Genomic DNA, 21,824 nt, shown 5'->3' with positions numbered 1-21,824 from the left:
AGGTCTAGTCTGAGTTAGATATAACAGACCAACAATCATAGACTTATACCCTCAAATCAAAATAAAATCATTCGCATCAAGAGAAGTTTGATAGAAGAATGCAGTAGATGTGATATGCATCAATTCTAGTGTTTATAGTTGGTAGAGCAAACTAAGAACATCAGAATGATGATGTTTCAAGAACAACCACTACTTCATGAAATAAGTTTTAGCTATAAATACAACAAGATGGTCACAATATTGGCAGAGAAAACTAAGAACACCAGAATGATGATGTTTCAAGAACAACCACTACTTGATGAAATAAGTTTTAGCTATAAACACAACAATGTGGTGACCGAATTTGGAGGAAATCGGCTTGGCCTCTGCCCTGCTAGCAGTGTAAACCCATCGTCCATTTTTGGGAACCAACAAAACTTGGAGACTTTGCTGGGGAGAAATGAACTATTGAGAATATCTGGTTAAAGTAATGTATAGTTGAGATTACTCCACAGAGTGAAGAAGTTTCTTAACCCATCCCTTGTTGGTTTGAGTTAATTCTCATAAATGTCATCAAGAATTTACTGTAAGTTCTCATTCTAAAAAGATTCTAGTCTAGATCTATTGGTTTTTCAATATTATGTGTAAAACCTCATGATTGTGAGTGGTGAATCTGAGACTCTAAGATCTATGCACCAGTGTGTCTCTGCTAGAAGGAGAACCAAGAAATTCACAGCAAGAATGAAGCAGATTTAGGCTTATATGATGAAGTACCCCGACAAGTTGAGGATAGAATTAGTAGCGTCATTTGAATGTTAAGGAAATGTGGTAGTATTGTGTTAGAACAAATTTGACCTGTGAAGAAATTTTAGTTATTCAAGTATTGGTCCTTTGCAAGGAGGTGGCGACTCTATCAAAGATAAATGTTAAAGATTGAAAGGAATGAAGGTGATTTTACAAATACCAAGTGAAAGAAGGCAACATTATTTCAAACATTTCCAAGTATTTAGATTTTCATGAGCCATGTGTTTTCATGAAGTTTGTAAAAAAATGTGTTCCCTAGGTAGTGAAAAAAGCAGTAAGGAAGGGAATGGTAGTGATTATTTTGCATGCTCTTGTGATTTGATTTTCATCTTTGTTGTATAAGATTCGATGGAGTATGTTTTGAGCCTCATAATGAAATAGTGTAAGAGAAGGAGAAAGAGATAAGGGAATGAATGAAAATATGTATCATATTTTTGCATTTCCTTATGAAATATCAAGAGCATATGTGCAATCTATGTCAAGTCATCATAGGGATTTCTTTAAGGAAATATATAAACCTTTAATTTTTTATGGTATCCAAGGTTTCCCAAATCCTTTTCCTATAGGGGTTAGGGAATAATTACCAGGATTTAATGGGAAGAAGTCAGAATCAACAAGACAACATTTATAGGAGTTTTTTGAATTAATGGAAGATTTTGAAATAAATTAGGAAGATGTTTTCTTGAAGTTATTTGTTCAGACTTTGAGGGAAAATGCTAGAGACTGGTTCTCTTACATGCCAATATGTTTTATCTCATCATGGGATGAGTTGAAGGAGACATTCATTGAACAATTTGGTGAAAGAATTGATCTGAGATCAGTGATGAAAACATTCATGGACATTCAGAAAGAAGAGGATGAGTTAGTACCTACTTTTAATCTTAGATTTGCTAAGACATTAAATAACATTCCTAGCAGTTACAAACCAAATGTTGCAATATGCTTGTTGTTTATTTGGCTACCTTTGAAGAGGAAGAGATTTATTTGTTAAGAGATAAGGATCCTAAAACCTTTCATCAGGCTTATAGGATGGTTATGGAGATTGAAAACAATTTGAAATATGGGATCCCTAGGGGATATTTATTTACAAAGGTAAATCATCCTAAGATGATAGGGTTCAAAGCAAAGTATGAATCTGAAATAAAAGGACCTTGTCAAGACTTGTACATTCCTACTGATTACATTAGCCCAAATATTGATTATGGTATGAGCAAAAATGTGAGTGAAGAGGACTTGTCCCAGGGAGTAGTCATTCCTCATATTGATAAAGAAGAGGCTAATGAGATAATGTCTGACATATTAAATGAAGGGACAAATATAGTGTCCATTAATTTCTTGAAGGACAACAACAATGATTTTTCCAAGGAGAACACCTTAGAGGAATTTTATTTTCAGTCTTGTGTTTTAGATAGATATGATAATGGATGTGAAGAATTGGAAAGTTTTATGTCTAAAATGGTCGTAGATTTGCAGGACTATGATAATAAAAATTCAGATGATGAGATATCATTGATTCTTGGTGAAACAATTTATGAGGATTGTATTGTTGGGTGTTGTTCCATTTCAAATCCTAAATCCTGGTTTCCTGATAAACCTGAAGATGAGATTAGAAATAATTTCAGTAAAAATATCAATGCTTTATTTGATGAAGATTCATATGAAGATCAATTGGTTCTCTGTTACAATATTTTTGAGAAGGGTCTTCATGTTATTCTTAACCCTTTATATGAAGAAGCAAATGAGAATCTGGAGAATATTGCATCAACTTCTGAAATAGACCATTGTGAAGATGAAGGTGCAACATCTAATTCAGAGGTGAGTAACCTTGAACAATCTTCCCCTATTGCTGATATTGTTGACATTAGAGTGAAACACAGACCAAGAAAATGAAACATATGAAGAGGTTATTTATGATCCTTTCCTTCCTCTTGATAATAGCTTGTTGGACATGATCAATAAGGAGGATTCTTTGGAGAATCCTCATTTTAGTAGCCAAGTTGACAATACAAAAGAGGCATGTATTTTCAATTATATGCCAAAGTATGAGATTTTCCTTTTCCAACAAGATGATGTATTTGCAGAAAAGGATATTGGTTGCAATCAGGGTGTGTGCTATATCGAATGCATATCATATATGTCACAATATTGCAAATATACTATGTCATTGCATGGTTTTCAGATTTTCAATAGTAATTGCAGTGATAAAGTTAAGCATAGTGGACAGACAGGACCAACCAACAAAATTTGAAAATTGGTTTTCCACTTATGTTACTAGATTATATTTGATGCTTTCAAAAGAAAATCATGTTTATGACAGAGGAAAGAAAAAGTTGACATTGGTAGATGGCTTTGAGCCATCACACTTGGTTTGATCCTGTAGGCCACAAGTGAATTGGGATAGATTGGTCTCTTTGACTCTATACCCAATGGAGTTATGAATAAATTCCCTCTTAATTTCCTATTCATGGACATTTTTGAGGTTCTACTTTTCTTAAAGTAGTTGTTATCCATGAGCGTTAGTTAGGTTTGCTTTGTTAGTTTAGTGTCTTTTCAGTTGAGGTTACCCTGTCTAGGTAATTTCTTCTTGGTTTGCTTTGTAGATGGTCTACTTCACCCAGAGATTTTGGTTTCTTGCTTCATTCCCGAAAAATGAGCGTCCCCAACTAAAGACACTGATATCCTTGAAAATTGATTGCATAAAAATTCAAATTTTAGCCCAAAACATTAATTTTTAAGTTGATACTTTTATCCTCTGAGAACAATTCAAGGCTTAGGGTTTAGGAGTTATCAAAATTTCTTATATTTTGTGAGGAAAACCCTAGAAATGATATATTTTGTTGTTACCTTTTTCCCACTTAACCCAAGGGTACCCTTTCCATAAACAGGGCCATTTCATTTTTTCCCTAAGACAAAATTTGGTAAACCGGTTCATGAGATAATATTTCCTTATTATCGGTTCCCTTTTATTTAAGCCCGTGCTTATTTTTCCTAAGTCCAGAAAGTTTTAAATACCCCGACCACCTATTAAAGAATGGATAGATCTAACGGCAAGCATTGCCCCATGATCAAACCTGTGAGAATTTTAATGATCATGGTATCACGAGATAATGTCGCATGTTATCAGCAAAACCGTAGTAGCATAACCGGTCAAAAGCTTTGTAATACCGGTTTACAAGCGGTAAAGGTCGGTCAACTAATAGTTTCATCAATTTTCACATGTTCAAAATGAACGAGGATGTTTTATCCTGAGAAAAAAGGTGCACAACTTTTAAGTCTTGAAGGAGTTGGTGGGCAATATGCATAGTGGTAAAGATCGAACAGATCAGATGACCCTTTTGTTCCAATAATAGAATTTGTGAGGCCGTTACAGACCATGATTGATGAATTCTAAGAGGGGGGGGGTGAATTAGTATGCCAAAAATCTTTGCACTTAAACACTTTGCAAGACTAACGGTAAACTGGTAAGATAGTTTAGTAGACAAACCGGTTAACAAAAATGCAAACCAAATAGATAATAATGATTCACCCACAGAAGCACAAACACCATAACACAAGATATTTTGACGTGGAAACCCAAATGGGAAAAACCACGGTGAGATGGAACTCACAAGTCACTATCTATAGAATAGGAACCAGACTGGTTAAGGTCAAACCGATTAAGGTCTTACAATATTCTTTACCAGAACAGATCCTGTTAGGAATGTCAATCTCTGTTAGGAGATAAGTCTATTTAAAGACTACCTTGCTAGAGGATTTTAGATCCATAGATGTGAACCACCTTGTTAGAGGATTTACAAAAGGCTTTTGGGCCTACACAGTTAAGGGCTATAGACTTGTCAAAGATGTGAGTAATCAACAAGTGTTTGATCTAGCTAGTAGCACAGACTACTCGATTAGATCCTTGATAGCTCATTCTTAATGCACTCTAGCATTACTTCAGTCTTCTACACATTCATATTCTTTCTAACTCCTCAACCACCTTAAACCCTAGCAACAACATAAACTTTTGCTATGACCACATCAACAACCTAAAACCCTAGACATGATGTCCTTATAAAAGAATCTGATTTCATGTCGGTCCAATAGGATTACATTACAATTTCTTAGGTTCAATGAACCTGGACATACTTGGTACCACGACACAAAAAGCACCATTAATGTGTCGGCACCGTCAAACAATCGATGGATGGTAACTCATCACAAAATGCCGATCGGTAACTCATCACAGAGTATTACTGATTCATACAAAATGCCAGTTGCTGGTTTGACAAAAATGAAGACTGGTAAAAATGTGTTATGCCGCTTTCATCCCTTGTACCACTTGGGATCCATGAACTGCTTGGGGTCAACATACCGCTTCAGACCAGGAAACACATTCTGCAAAACATCAATAGTCTAAAGACTATAATACACCATACTAGTTGGAATAAATACCAGTTGTGCTCTAACTCATACATACAAAGGGGATCTCAATGCAAGTGTGTCCATCAATGACAATCACAACATAAACATAAAAAATGCCAACAATCTCCCCCTTTGGCATTGATGGCAACACTTAGGAAAATAAAATTTTGACATCTAAGTGTTTTACAACAAAATAATGCCATTTGCAAAATTGCTCCCCCTAAGCATATACACTATCCCTTTGACAATACATTGTATAACAATTTTGCATATAGAGCATAAACATTGAGATATTCAGAGCATATAATCAAAATTTTGATTACCAGATACTTTTCCCAAATAGAATTCTTCTCCCCCTTTGCCAACAATGACAAAGTATAGCTGAACAACCCTATTTTCATTTCATATTAAAATAATTAAAGTTTATGACAACAAGGAATGATACTTGTCAAAAATAGATTTAAAGTCCTGCAAGAATTGTTTCATCAACAAAGACTAGGACTCAAGTAGGGAGGTGGCTACTTCTTGCTCTGTCTGCATCTAGGAGACCTATTCTTCCATGGCATCAATTGTGCTCATCTCCTGTGTAACTGTTAAGGCATCCAGGTTCAGATAGCACTTCTGAAGAATTTACAATTGTGGTAGTAGAACTAGTTGAAGCTCCTGCAAATCTCTAGACCGGGTGCTGATCTGTTGCTCCATTTTTTCTGATTGGATGTGAAACTGGTGAATGGTTTGCCCATAAGTTGTAAAGGAATCATAAGGTGGCTTGAATGTGCTCATGTAGGACTGCAAGTCCATTTGAAGCTTTTTGTTTTGAGCTAGCATATCATCATAGAACAGATGAGGTTGGCAGATCTTGCTGAGTAGTAGATTCCCCTCATCTAGAGCGTCCCTTATATCCTTTTATTCTTTCTTCAATTCAGATCAGAGCTCATTCAACCTCTTCACCAGAGCTATATTAAGAGCCTTTTAATGCTCCTTCTTGACATTAGCCTTTGCTACCTCTTCTAGGATCTACACCTGATCATCCACTACTATGCATAGGAGCTTTAGTTTGGCTAGTGATGAATCCATGTTGGGAATATTTGTACCGGGTATCAAACCAGTAAGAGTGTCCACAGCCACTTGAATTACATCTTGCTCCTTCTTCCTATGAATAATTTCAAGGCACTCTTGAGCAACCTTGATGCTCTGCATTAGCTTCGTTTCACTTGTAGACTGGAGATCGATAGGACTAGTGAGATCAGTTGGTTTATCTTGACTCCCGATTGCCTTCAGAGTCTCCATCTGGGTGCTCTTCTCCACTTCTCCTACCTTGTCCTCTTTCACTTTCTTCTTCTCCGCTTCTCTCCTCTTCTCCGCTTCCTTATCCTCCTCAACCTTTTTCTTTTCTACTTCCTTCTTCTTCTCCTATTCCTTATCTTCCTCTTCCTTCTTCTTCCTCTCTGCTTCCTTCTTTTTCTCCTATTCCTTGTCTTCCTCTTCTTTCTTTTTCTTTTCATCTTCTTTCTTCTTTCTCTCTTCTTCATCCTTTTTCTTCTTCTCCTCTTTATCTTTCTTTTTCTTCTCCTCTTCATCCTTTTTCTTCTTCTCTTCTTCATCTTTCTTCTTCTTCTCCTCTTCATCTTTATTCTTCTTCTCTTCTTAATCCTTCTTCTTTCTCTCTTCTTCATCTTTCTTCTTCTTCTTTTCTTCATCCCTTTTTCACTTCTCTTCTTCATCCTTTTTCCTCTACTTAGCCTCTTCCTTTGCTGCTTCCTGTCTGTCCTCGGCTTGCTTATAAACATGTTTAGCCTGTTGCTCCTATCCTATTGCCTCAGATGGTGTTTCCTAAGTAACATCCTCTACGTCCAGAGCATCGACATCAATGGTGTGGATTGGTCATCATATACTTCATCCGGTTTGGATATAACCGGTTCTTTTTCAGCTTGTCGGTTGGCTAGACGCGCTTTGTGAGACTGGACAATGGTTCTCATATACAGATGAGTGTCTTTTTAGACATCATCAACTCTACCTTCTAACAGCTAGAGTCTTCTTCTTCTAGTGAAGAAGAGTCCTTTATTTTGGTCAATAACATCAAACAATTCAGAATTTGACAGGTCAGGAAAGTACTGTGCAAAAACTTTCTCCTTAATTTCCTGTTCCTTTTCTATGTCTATGCATCATCTATTATCTAATGACATATATAAAGAATCTGGTGTCTGAGGTTTAATCTCTGAGGGTGACCGATCATTAATACATAAATACTGAATTATTTCCTTTTCAACTGCTTCCTTTTCATCCTCATTAAAGTCATCAAAACACTCAATTAAGTCATGTAGCACTTTTCTCCTAATATTCTTTATTGTTCTTTGACAATGTGTCAAAGGTTTATAGGAAGAGATATCTATATTTACCAGTGCAGATGATGTTGGTTCATTCTTTGTCTTCCTCTTTGCTTGACGTGCTTTCTTTGGCTTTTCCTCAGACACAGTTTCTTCTAAGTCTGGAGAGGTATTCCTTATCTTTCTCTAGAACACTTTAGCTGGTCCTGCTTTCGGTTTCTTCTTGGTTGGTGACCGCTTGGTCACTTTTGGAGTTGCAGTAGTAACCGGTGTTGATGCTGCAGGCACTGCCTTTGCCTTCTTCACTACCGGTTCTTTTCCTTTCTTTGCTGGTGGTTTCTCAACCAGTGTTATCCTCTCTAGGTAGGTGTTGGTTCTCTTTGCCATAGGATCAAGAAGTGAGGAAATAAGAGTAGAGGCATACCCTTCCAGCATATCATACATCACCTCATAGCCCATTGGTTCCACTTCTTCTTGTCTAGGCTCAACAACCTCCATTATGCATTTATCTACTTAGACAGTGAAGCAGATATCATCTTCATATTTCTTGATGATGTCACCTGATATCCTCATTCTTTGGCTCATTTTCCTTTAGAGCTCATCAAAATACTTGTTCAGAATATCAGGGTAACCGATTCCAATTGCTTCAATGCTTTCCTTGATTTGCTTGTTCACCGGTTGGTCACCAGACCACTGGACATCTCCTACTCCTGGAAAGTAGCCTTGGAAATAGAAGAACAACCCAACCAATAGTTGTCCAAACTTGAACCTAAGTGCATTATCCTATTTGATCGACTTCAGATTCAATAGGAGTTGTCTCTGCATACCGGTGCACAGATCAAATGATACATCCTCCTTTATAATCCGGTAAGCAGCATTTACCACTGCAGTAGATACAGAGTTAATTCTGCTGGCTGAGAATGTTCGGTATCCAATCACCATGCATGCATACTTCACCAGATCATCCTTGATAGAATTTACTATCATGCCTTGTGAGTCGCTCACTGAACCGGTGAGCTTGGAAATTTCAGTTTTGCTTACCGTCCTCAGGGCTAGCACTTCCCTTGTGTTGTAGAATCTGGTGACTGCATGAATTGCCTGTGGCATGATGTCATGTGTTCTCTCCAGGTACATCTTATCACTATGGACTCTGCTCAGAATGATCCTTATATGATCCTCTGTGAAATCCTCTAGGAAATAGATAGCATTGTGGAGCTTCTTCTTCTCCAAAATATTAAACTCCAGTTTGATCTTCTTATCCTTTCCACAAAACAAACCTAACTGGGAGTGGATAGCTAGAGACCCTAGGTCTTCAATTTTACAATCTATGTAGTTAGAAATTCCCTCTTCTATTATCACACCAGCCGGAACTTGTGATAGGGCATTATACTTGGACTTTTGTTGAATAAAACTTGCAGACTCGATAGATGCACTAGAACTGGTATGAGATGCAGAAGCCATGATAGAAATTTTAAGCACTCAAGAAATACCTTTTAAAACACGTGAAATTAGGGCTTTTCGATTCTCCTTCACTTCACACTTTGTCGGTTGCTGAATCACCACTTTGAGTTCTCCACTTGACTGTTTCTAGTTTGAATTTGAATCTCCTTCGCGGTTTCTCAATTTCTCAAAATCTTAGCTCAAATCGCCTTTTCGTCACTTTGCTCTTTGAAAAACTTTTCTTTGCTTGAAAACTAATAGTGAGAAATGATTTGTAAAATCCTTTTAAGTATGTTTCTCACCTACCATAATTAATGCTCCTCCATTAGGGTGTAAACCCTAATTTGCCTTTTAACCATTTCCAGTCTTCTGCCAAACAGTAGGTATCACATACTAGTTAAGGTCTTTTACCAGTGTAAATCGGGGGTTCGAAACATTTCGCCGTTTTCTCCCCCTAAGCTTTTTGAAGCTTAGTTTGTCAGTTTCATGATTTCCACACTAGGTGCAAAAACTGGTTCCTCTTGTAACACTGCTGGTTTCTCCTTCTAGATTTTGTTCATGTCTGCTTGAATAGTGTCAACATCAATGTTTCCTTCTGGAGTGACCGGTATATCATCAGATATGTTCTTTCTTGATCTACAGAATCTAGCAATGTGACCCAATTTGTTGCAGTGATGGCAAACCAATCCAGGTGCTCTCCAAGGTCCATTGTTCATGTTTCCATTCTTTCTTCTGCATGTTGCAGCAGTGTGACCATGACCATGATAGATCATACAATTTTCTCTCCATCTAGTTGCCGCTTGATAGCCACCACTTCTTTGCTGATGATTGAAGGCATTAAATCGGTTGTGATTCTGATTCACAAAAGGTTCAGGACCAACTCCTTGGGTCCTCTGAGGATATCTTCCAGTGTTATTCATAACAGACTTGCATTTAGATGCTCTATGCCCATACTTGTTGCATGCATAACAGTTATCATCAAATCTATAGGATCTAGGCTTATCATTTAGGAAATAAGGAAAATTGTTGTAAGCTTTACTCCTACAGATATTTGCAGTATGTCCTTCTTTAAGATAGTTGAAACAAACAGGTTTAAACTTTTTCTTACCTTTATCCTTTGATGTTGGTTGTTTCTTTGATGTTCCATCATTTGTACTAGAGGTCTCACCTTCCTCATGATCGGAATAGCCAAGCCCATTGGTATTCTTGACCGGTTTGGCAGATTCAAGCTTTTGCTCTAGCTTGACAGTACTATTGTTGAACTTAAGTATTTCCTTTGACTCAGAGAGTTCTTCAGAAATAGCAGCATTTGTTTTCAATAGGTTTTCATTCTTAGAGATGGCAATGTTTAGTTCTCCTTTCATGTCTTCCTTTTCCACTTTGTTTGCATGGAGTTGAGCATTTAGGGCACTGATCTCTTGTTTCAGCTTGGAGATCTCATGATCTCTTTCTTTCACCAGATCTTCAGCTTTCCTCTGGTTCTCAAGCTCTTGACACATTCAGATAGTCAGTCCTTCCAACTCCTTTCTTTGGTTGGAATTTGATTCATTCAACTTATTTACTTCTACAATTAGGGCTTCCATGTCTGCTTCATCTGAAGAACTATTTTCAAAAATCTCCATCAACTTTTCTGCATGTTCTCTCCTTTTTGCTTGAGATGCCTTGTATTTGACCATAAGATCATCATAGCCTTGCTCAGACTGAGTGAGCTGATGGGTAAGTTCCCTCAAAGTGTATTCCCCCATATCTCTTTCCAAGTGGTTAAACTTATAGAAAGGTTGGCTCTGATACCAATTGATGAATACTAAGAGGGGGGGGGGTGAATTAGTATGCCAAAAATCTTTGCACTTAAACACTTTGCAAGACTAATGGTAAACCGGTAAAATAGTTTAGCAGACAAACCGGTTAACAAACATGCAAACCAAATTGCTAATAATGCATTCACCTAGAGAAGCACAAACACCATAACACAAGATATTTTTACGTGGAAACCCCAATGGGAAAAACCACGATGAGATGGAACTCACAAGTCACTATTTGCAGAATAGGAACCAGACCAGTTAAGGTCTTACAATGTTCTTTACCAGAATAGATCCTGTTACGAATCTCAATCTCTGTTAGGAGATAAGTCTAATTAAAGACTACCTTGCTAGAGGATTTTACATCCACAGATGTGAACCACCTTGTTAGAGGATTTACAAAAGGCTTTTGGGCCTACTCAGTTAAGGGCTATAGACTTGTCAAAGATGTGAGTAATCAACAATTGTTTTATCTAGCTAGTAGCATAGACTGCTCAGTTAGATCCTTGATAGCTCATTCTTAATGCACTCCAACATTACTTTAGTCTTCTACACATTAATATTCTTTCCATCTCCTCAACCACCTTAAACCCTAGCAACAACATAAACTTTTTCTATGACCACATTAACAACCTACAACACTAGACATGATGTCCTTATAAAGGAATCTGATTTCATGTCGGTCCAATAGGATTACATTACAATTTCCTAGGTTCAATTAACGTAGACATACTTGGTACCATGACACAAAAAACACTGCTAATGTGTCGGCACCGTCAAACAATTGGTGGATGGTAACTCATCACAAAATGCTGGTTGGTAACTCATCACAGAGTATTACCGATTCATACAAAATGTCGGTTGCCGATTTGACAAAAATGAAGATTGGTAAAAATGTGTTATGCTGCTTCAATCCCTCGTACTGCTTGGGATCCATGAACCACTTGGGGTCAACATGCCGCTTCAGACCAGGAAACACATTCTGCAAAACATCAATAGTCTAAAGACTATAATACACCATCCTAGTTGGAACAAATACCGGTTGTGCTCTAACTCATACATATAAAGGGGATCTCAATGCAAGTGTGTGTCCATCAATGACAATCACAACAAAAACATAAAAAATGCCAACAGTGATATCACGAGATGATGACACATGTCCCTGTCAAATCAAGAGGACTCGCATGGAGGTTGCTGACAGAGTTTGAATGAAGAATGATATGGTGCTGCCCAGTTAGAATTTTGCGGGTGCATAGATACAGTTGGAGAGTCAAACTACTAAGCTGGTAGTTAGTGATCATTATATTTGCCATGTTAGATGAGATCTATGGTTGAGTTTTAAATGAGAAGTTTGGAGGGATTTCTGAAGGCACTGGTTATAGCTCACGGGAAAGGGCAAAATGAATGGTATTCAGACTTGTCGATTCAAGATTAATTTGATAGTCAAAGATGATAGCTTAGAGATGTGAAAGGATTTGGATAAGTTTCCAGTTCAAGTGTGATGAATCACAAGTTCTTTGATGAATTCAGAGATTTGTTTGTTGACAGAAATCCTGCAGCAGGAAATTGTACACTAAAAAGGGAAGTAAGATTAGAATAAAATCGTTCGCATCAGGAGAAGTTTGACAGAAGAATGCAGTAGATTTGATATGCATGAATTCTAGTGTCTATAGTTGGTAGAGAAAAATGAGAACATTAGAATGATGATGTTTCAAGAACAACTACTACTTGATGAAATAAGTTTTAGCTATAAATACAACAAGGTGGTGACCAAATTGGTAGAAGAGTATGAAGCCTTTTCATTTTCTAGGTGCAGTTTTTCTTTCTGCAGAAGAAATAATGTATGAGCATGCTTATTGTCATGCCTGTGAAGTTTATACTTTTTCTTGCAACACAAAACACTCAATAGATCATTATAAGCATGGTTAGTAAATAAAGCAAAGAAATATAATAAACGATACATTTAAGCTAGCAATGATAATTATTAAGCTACATGATTCTATGATTATGCTAGAAAATAAGCTAGATTTAAGCTAAAATTGAACATGATGACAATGCTAAAATGATAAACTAAGATTGCATATGCCTATAGTAACAATACTTGAATGCAAATGAGATGGATTTGGGATGGGATCCATATTTCTCCAAAATGGGGTCTATTTATAGGATTTACAAGGCCAGGAGTGAGGTGGCAGGAATCAACGGTCAAGATTGAGTCTGAAGATATCAATGGTTAAATTGGAGGAGGTTGGAAAAGAGGTTGGATTAAAGGGGACAATGTCATCTCCATGGTGACAAGTGTCAAGAATCTTCTAGAAGAGGTTGGATGAAAGGGAACATTTTCCATCTCTATGGTGACAAGTGTCAAGAAGCTTTGCTCATGAGAGAGAAAAGTGTCCAAGGAAAGGGGACATGGTGGTTAGAATGTGCAAGATAGGATGGAGTTAATTAAACCCAAGGTTAGATGGAATGAGTTATGTTTAGAAGGGGTTAGGTTAGGTGGTCAGAAGTTAGGAGAATTTGAATTAAAAAATTCAAATAATAGGAAAAGGCTAATTAATCTCAACAACTCATTATTGATTTGTTTTAATTAATTAGGGGATTTAGAAGAAATGAATTTGATGGGGGGAATTAATTAATTTGAATTAATTAATTAAAGGGGATTATTAAAAATGAACCTATTAAATAAATCCTTAGATTTATTAATAAGTAGGTGAAAGGGGGAATTTAATCAAATTGCTTAGTGAATTCAATTAAATTAGGAAGGGTGATTAATTATATAATTGCTTATTTAATGAATTATCTTCAGACCATTTTTAGGTGTATACATTTTGCCCCTCTTTGAAGTGAGGTGTGATGACGCATTGATTCAAAGAATAATCTCATTTTGATGATGATATTGGTTCGATAGGATGCCCCACCTCTTGATTGATAAAGTGCGATACGATGAAGCCCCCTCGGGAGATCAATTGAGATAATTGATCTTTGGATTTTTTGAATTTTTGTGATATTGATGTCCCGATAGATTATTGATTTGATTTCTGCAACTACGGTCGATGAAAATGTGATTTATATAATCATGGTGATGTGGTTCTTGATGATTGATAAAGCTTGATAAGGTCGAGATTCAGTCTAGTTTCAGGAATGAGACCTCCTGTATAAGACAAAGATGATTGAAGCGTCTGGTTTCAAGAATGATATATCCTGTATAAGACATGATCAGAACGTCTGGTTTCAGGAAAGATACATCCTGTATAAGACATGAGAAAATCTATTTAGATGTGATTGATTGATATAATTGATAAGATTGATTGGATAAAGAACTGATAGCTTGTTGATATCAAGTTGCAGTAAGATTCAGATATGTTGATGTTGGTTCTGATGAGAGGGTAGCGTAAGATTTTCATTGGGTTGATAGTTACTGGAGAGATATGAGTCATCAGTTTGATTGTGTATACACTTGTGATGATACCTTGATAGATTTAACCTTGGATAAAAGGAGCATGAGGGATCCCATGAAAGAATGAAATGCAAGCTAAATGCTAATGCAAATGAAATGCTACAAGCGGACCAGTCACTGGATTATTGTATTTTTGTCATCATTGAGCTTTTGAAATGTGGGAAGTGAGTGCAAACTATAAGGAAGTTAAGTAGCGGAAACAACTTCCTACACTAACCTTGAGAGGAGGGTAATGCAAAACTTTTTCAGATCATTACAATAGTTACAGAAAATAGAAATAGATATAATAGCATTCATACCACAACACAATGATTTACGTGGGGAAAACCCTTTCGGGAGAAAAACCCCACCCTCCAAAAGCAGCTCAATATTTTATTCAGCAATCAAAAACAGATTACAAAATACTTGCAGAGCAAGCTCTTCGCAGGAGTACCATTAATCAGAGATTCAGAGGCAACTCAATAGCCATAAGACTCTTACACACAACCTCTATCTCACACACCTCATAAATAGGAGATACAATACAAGAAACCATCAAACGGTATTACAAAACCATGGGCTAAAACCACCCAATAAAGTGTAGCCGACCTTATCTCCCTTCTAGATTCCCTATGACATGTTAAAGCACACATCAACATGTGTCTCTCCCTTTTACAGCTCATTTATGTATTCGATACAAATTATTTTTCCTATTTCAGGAGTACAAACTTTCGGAGGCCATAACTTGGGAACCGGGTGTCCGATTGATGAACCGTTTGAAGCGCCGGAAAGCTCGCGAAGTGCTCTATCACCTCGTAACCCGCTTCACTGGTTACGGCCACTTTTCAGGGCATTTCGGAGCCTCTAAAGTCCCCAAAATTAAGTTTAAATATTTTATTGCACCCCTCCAAGATGAAAACTTTAATATCTTCAAAACTAGCTGTGACCTTGCGACGAAACTTTACCAGAATGCTTATCTAGCCAACCAGAAGCTTCAGGGAGAGTTTCGCACCATTTCGTGCTCAAATGAAAACTTACTGTAAATAGTAACCTCGCATAAATGCAAGGTTGAGACACCATTTTTCCCAACACAAACAACTATGGTATGGTATAATAAAACCATGATGACCTGAGCATTGATTTCTTGGATTTTGATATGGCAAGTTAGCACATTCATCGAGGTATAATTGAATCGAGATGACCTGAGTGTTTCTTGCATAAAACAAGCAATATTAATCATTTTAATATGCAAATAGGAAATGTCTTCAATGATACTCTGATGATCATGTCCTAAGACAAATTTGCACATATTAATGATTAATTTTCAGACAACAAAGAAGAAAAATATCATGTTTTTTCCTTGTTCCTCTAGTCAAAGACATCCTGGAGTCACTCAGAAATCATGATAGCGAAAATCAATTATAGAAAAGTTGAACAATCATGTTAAAATAATTATCCAAAAGATATCATCCATGCATTTAGACTGACTTTGTGATAGTTTGATGGTTGATAATTTGATCTTGTGTTCAATGTTGGATATGTCATAGTTTTCACTTGATAAGAGTTGACTAACCATTCATTCTACCTATTTGATTAAGCTCAAAAATGATTAAGAGGTTTGCCCCCAGCTAAGTGCAGGATTTTGCCCCAAGCCTAGAAACAAATTCAGTATGATATACCCAATGATCCAAACGATGGTGAGAAGCCACTCAGGAAGCCTACATATGTACAAAGCTTTATTATGGATATGAACAACGCTAATGGAAAATGAATGAATGCAAGAAGAAGGATGCATGAACTAATAGATGAAAGAGATAGCTGACAAATAGCGCCTGTTTGCCAGGTTTTCACCATCTATTTTTATTGCACTTTTTCTCATATTTGATTTTTTTTGGATTTTCTTTGTTTTTCACTGTTTTTGTTTTTTTTTTCTGATTTTTCACTATTTTTTATTTTTTTCTTTTTCACTATTTTTGGATTTTTCTATTTTTTCACTGTTTTGGGATTTTTTTCTTTTTTTTTTCACTCTTTTTTTCTTTTTCAGACATAAAACTTCTTCAGATGCATGCTATTGATGGGTTCTTCAAGTTGATCTCCATCTTGTGTTGATAGTTAATATGCTCCTGATCCAAATACTGTTGTGATCACAAATGGACCCAACCAGTTTGGTTCAAACTTTCCTTTCTTTTCTCGATCTGCCTGGTTGCATGGATTTTCTTTTAGTACTAGTTCCCCTACTTGAAATATTCGTGGTTTGACCCTGTGATTATAACTTTGGAACATTCTTTGCTAATATACCTTTAGATCATCAAAGGCATTTTGTCTTCATTCCTGGATCAGTTCTAACTCTTGTAGTCTAGATACTCGTTGTTCTTCCTCTAAGATGAGACCTTTTAATGATACTCGTAGAGAAGGTATCTCTACTTCAATTGGCAATATTTCTTCTGATCCATAAACAAGAGAGAAAGGTGTGGCACCTATTGGTGTGCGAATAATGGTATGGTAGGCCCATAGAGAAGGGTTTAATTGGATATGCCAATCTTTTCCAGCATCGTTCACTATCTTTTTGAATATTTTTAGAATAGTTTTGTTTGATGCTTCTGCTTGCCCATTCCCTTGTGGATAGAAGGGTGTAGAGAATGTGTGTTGGATCTTGAATTTATCACATAGCTCTTGTACATCCTGATTCTTGAATGGTCGCCCATTATCAGTGATAATGGTCACTGGTATTCCATAGCGATAGATGCAGCAATTTTTTTTCCTGTGATATTTATGAGAGGTACTGCCTCAATCCATTTTGTGAAATATTCTATAGCTACAAGGATGAATTTGTGACCATTAGATGAAGAAGGATTTATTTTTCCTACTAGATCAAGACCCCATTGACAGAATGGGCAAGATGTTTCCAAAGAATGAAGTTCTTGTGCTGGTGCATGAATCAAATTCCCATGGATCTGACATTGTTTGCATGTTCTAGCTATCTGGAAAGAATCTCATTCCATTGTCGGCCAATAATAGCCCAAGCATATGAGTTTTTTCAAAAGGGTAAGACCACTTGAATGAGTGCCACAAATGTCATTATGGACCTCATGTAAGGCCTTCTCAGATTATTCTTGTTCGAGACATCTTAAATGAGTACCATCCAGACCTCATTTAAATAGGGTATTTATGACGAGAGTATAATGGGAAGATTGCCAAATAAAGTTTCTCTTTTGGTTTCTCAATAAGTCAGGAGGTAGGATGTTATATTTTAGGTATGTGTAAGTTTGGCAATAGCGAGAGGAATCATGTCCAAAAAGTTGACAAATGGTTTGGGAATCAGGACAATTATAGGCAGGGTAAAACAACTCTTCCACCAATAATTCACAACGTTGTTGATTTTCCTATGTCTGAAGGAGAGAAGAAAGTGTAGCCATGGCGTCTGATGCTTTGTTGTCATTTCTTGGGATCTATTGGAAATTTATTTATACAAAGTATTTCTTGATATCATCAACCATCTTTTTATAAGGCATTAGCTTTTCATCCTTTGTTTCATAATCATCATTGATTTGATTGATGATGACCTGAGAGTCTCCAAAGACTTGAAGTTGTGTAATGTTCCATTCTATAGCCATTTTGATACATGTAACCAAAGCTTCATATTTTGTTGTGTTGTTGCTGCATGGAAAGCTTAATTTTTATGCTTTTGGGATTGTATGACCTTGCGGTGTGATGAATAGAATACCTGCTCCTGGTCCATGTTGTGTTCCATTATTGATGCTTGCTCTTGGACTGATATTTGGGTGATGTATTGTAAGATATGGATCGAGCCCTGGAATGTCTATAAATGACCAGGTAAAATTGATTTGCCTCCTTTTTAAAGATTCCAAATATTTTTGTACTTCATGTTTTGATAGAGAAGTTGCTAGATATAGATTAGTTGTGCCAATGATAATGGCCTCTGCTAGTTCTATTAGGATAGATAACTTCTCTTGAAAAACTTCAGGTAAGGTGTCAAATCTCCCATCTTCCAGCACCTCGAGGAGGTTTTCACCGCTAGATGCATCCTTTCTTTTTACTTTTTCCCGATCTAATGTTGCCAATAAATGGTTTTTCAGCATTAGACTTGATATTGTTTTCTTTATTTTCCTTTTTGCAACTAGGAGATTTAACACCCACTTGACTTGAAGATATGTTAGTGGAATTCCTGGTGAGAGTTGTTATGGGTTCGATTGTGTTAAGATATATAGATATGGCATGGTCATTTGGAAAGGTATCCATGGTGGTATGTCCTTCATTTTCCTAGTCCATAGGTTGAAGGTAACTTAAGGATAAAGGATCTTCAAGTTGAATAGTTTCAAATATATTAGAGGTCATGATAAAGATGTCAAAATTTTCAATAGGTATTTCCATGTCTAGAATGATACTCTCATCAGAATGACCTCACACAAGAAGTTCTTGATCATCCTCAGTTAAGTCCATGTCAGCCGAATGTGATTCTAATTCAAGTAGGCTAGTTCCTAACGTTTGTCCTGCATATGCATGAACTATATCGACTTCTACATCTGCTTCTTCCCTTTCAATTTGAAGTTGCTCTTGTTTGTTTTTCCATGATAGAAAATATTCTCCGTTCCCTCGATCTCTTAGCTGCATTTGTTTTTCCATGTTTGAAAAATTGATGCAAATGATTGTTCCTTGGATTGTGTGCTTGAAGATGTTGCCTCTCTATTATGTGAAACTATGACCTCTTGATCTGATTTCAGATTACTACAACACTGCACTAGATTTGAGTCTGTTGATATTGTGATTTCCTACTCATTGTAGGGAAACTTTAGACACTGATGACATTTTAATGGAATAGCCTGTATGTCCTGTATCCATGGTCTTCCCAAGAGTATGTTGTATGTTAGGTCCAAGTGTAGAACTTGGCATGTTCTGTCTTTTTGCAAAGGTCCCACTCTAAGGGGTAATATCATAATTCCTTTAGAGTAATGTTCTTCTTCACCATATGCTTTGATTTTGATCTTTTTCAGGGGATCAACTGCATCTTCTGAATAACCCAAAGCATAGACAAGACTCAAAGAGAAAATGTTCAAGCCATCTCCCCCATCTATTAGGACACATTTAACAAGTGTTCTATGAATGAGGACTTCAATTTGCAAGGAAGCGCTATGAGGATTTTGCAATGAATTAATGCTTGGATATGAAGGAGATGAGCTTTTAATAGGATCCTCTGAAATAGGCTTGATGGGTATATTTTTTGGTAAGGATGCTATGGAAGGTTCTTGCAAGCTTTCAGGAGGTGTAGGAATAGATGCCTTTGGAGAGTCAATTTACTTATGGGGGGATGAACCTTTGCTAGACATAGGTGCACAATTTTGATCTTTCTCAGCCAAATCCTTTAGGGATATCCTTAAGAGTTGCATAAAAGAGTTGCCTTTCTTTTGAGATCTATTTGAATCCTTGTGAGGTTTTAACACAGTTGTATTTTGATTTTGAACTTGTTTTATTGCTGTGATATGTTGGTTTGTTCTATTTTATTCTTGTGTTTTGCTTTGGTATGTCATGTTGATATGATTTTCAGATATTTTAAATGTTTTTGTTTCTATTTCAGGGGTTCAATTGTCTAAAAGTTGTTTTGATAAGTGATCAATTCTCAAGGTAAATGTGATAGCACGATATGACATGAAAAGATGGTTCAAGTATTTAAAGTTTTGCAAGTTTTTCGATCTTCAATTTTGAAGTGCAATGATGATGATTTGATAAGAACCAAGTCCAGTAGGAACAATATATCCTACGATGTGGGACAAGATTATCCTAACCAAACATTTCAGTTTTGTGATAAAGGATGATAGATCCTGATGCGAAACTATGTTTGAGTGATCCGTTTACCAAAGAGGGTGATAATGCACTTTGAGATATTTAGATCTTGAACTTGTTGTGGGTGAGCACTTGAAAATATTAAGGTGTTTATGTTCTAATGTCTGATTTTGAGGGATGATAACTTGACCAAGCAAACCAAGAAGACAATTTAAGTACAAAATAACAGATAACATGTATTTATGATTACTACAAACTAATCATACAAAATGACAGACCTAAAAAAGTCATGTAGGACACAGCTTTGGACTAGTAGAAATAGAGACTCATACGATAGATTATATAGTCCTAAACGACAAGAGATATAAGACCAAATGACAAAGCAGAAATTTCCTTTGAAAAAGAAGAGACTCGTATGACAAAACTTTATGAACCATACAATAAATAACCAGACAATACAACAAAGAACCTGACTCGTACGACAGATAACTGAGCAGAGATACAAAATGTTTGTTTTGCCAAATTTGGATTGATGAATTTTGATGATTTTCTTATGTTCAGTTTTAGATGTCTAATTTTTCAATTTAGAGATGAATACACAGCAAACACATGATGTGATAAGTGACTCCAAGCATGATAAACCCTAAGGAAGTTGGTTGAGGAGAGAAAACCTTTGCTTGCAAGCTTAGGTACACACCCAATAGCTAATCAGAATACGGCCGCTGAGTCTCATGCAGTGGATTCTCAACACTATATTATCTGACTCCAAACACTAATGGGGGCATGATATGGAAAGTATCTTGGGAGAGTTACTATCTCTCTTGCACAAAGATTATCAACCTTTCAAAGGTGAATCAGATAGCTTCTAATTTAACCGGCACTAGTAAGGGATCCATTCGGCGCGTCAAGGTATAATACTCAATTAAGAGGTCTCCCAGCCTTAAAAACCAAGGTTTGATATACCCGAAGGTACGGAGGAGAGATATTCCTGAACACTATCATTGAATTGATTTTTATCAAATCACGTTTATTTTATAGTGGGTTGGATTACTTGGAGTTAGTCGTTCCCACTTAGGTCATTCCTCTCACACCGTCCTTAATGGCTTTAAGAGTTTTTAGCTCCTCGGGAGGGCAAGCCTGCTAAAGAAATGCACTAATAAAAGTAGAAGATGAGTCTAGCTTTCTAATCACCTAAGAAAGGTGAAAGCATACTCGCCTATCATCACAATCACATAAGACATGATGGCTCATTTCCTTTAGCAAAATAAGTGTGCCTAGAAAACTCTAATGAATACACAGAGTTTAGTCAAATTATTTTAGGCAACTTGCAAAATAAATCTGTTAGTAGTCATTGATTGGTTTTTTGAATTTAGTCTTTGACAAGTGTATCTTCATCAATCGCTCTACAAAAAAGAGTTAAGCTGACAAAAAAATCTCACAAACAACAGGGTTAGCATTAGCAATGATTAGATTAAAACTGAAAACCCTAAAAATGTAGTTTATTTTAAAGACACAGGCAGAAACTCGTATGATATGATTTGATAGATCAAATGAAAAAACTTTAGATTTCTCAAAAGAGCAGAAATGGGCTCGTACGACACAAGAATAAGCTAATACGAGTCAAAATAGATCCAGACAGAGACTCGTATGGCATAGCTATAGACCTAGCACAACAAGATAAATGATATCATATGACATAGATTGAGGTGTCATCCCAACTTAAAAGGAAGTTTGTATGAGCCAGATAATGAACTCGTACGACACTCTAAATCAGACCCGATAGAGATGAAGTCTTGTTGAAGCTTGAGAGGCCAAAATGATGATTTCGGCCCT

The sequence above is a fragment of the Cryptomeria japonica genome, chromosome 2, assembly GCF_030272615.1.
Source record: "Cryptomeria japonica chromosome 2, Sugi_1.0, whole genome shotgun sequence".
Lineage (NCBI taxonomy): Eukaryota > Viridiplantae > Streptophyta > Pinopsida > Cupressales > Cupressaceae > Cryptomeria > Cryptomeria japonica.
Note: the sequence above shows the minus strand (reverse complement) of the source record.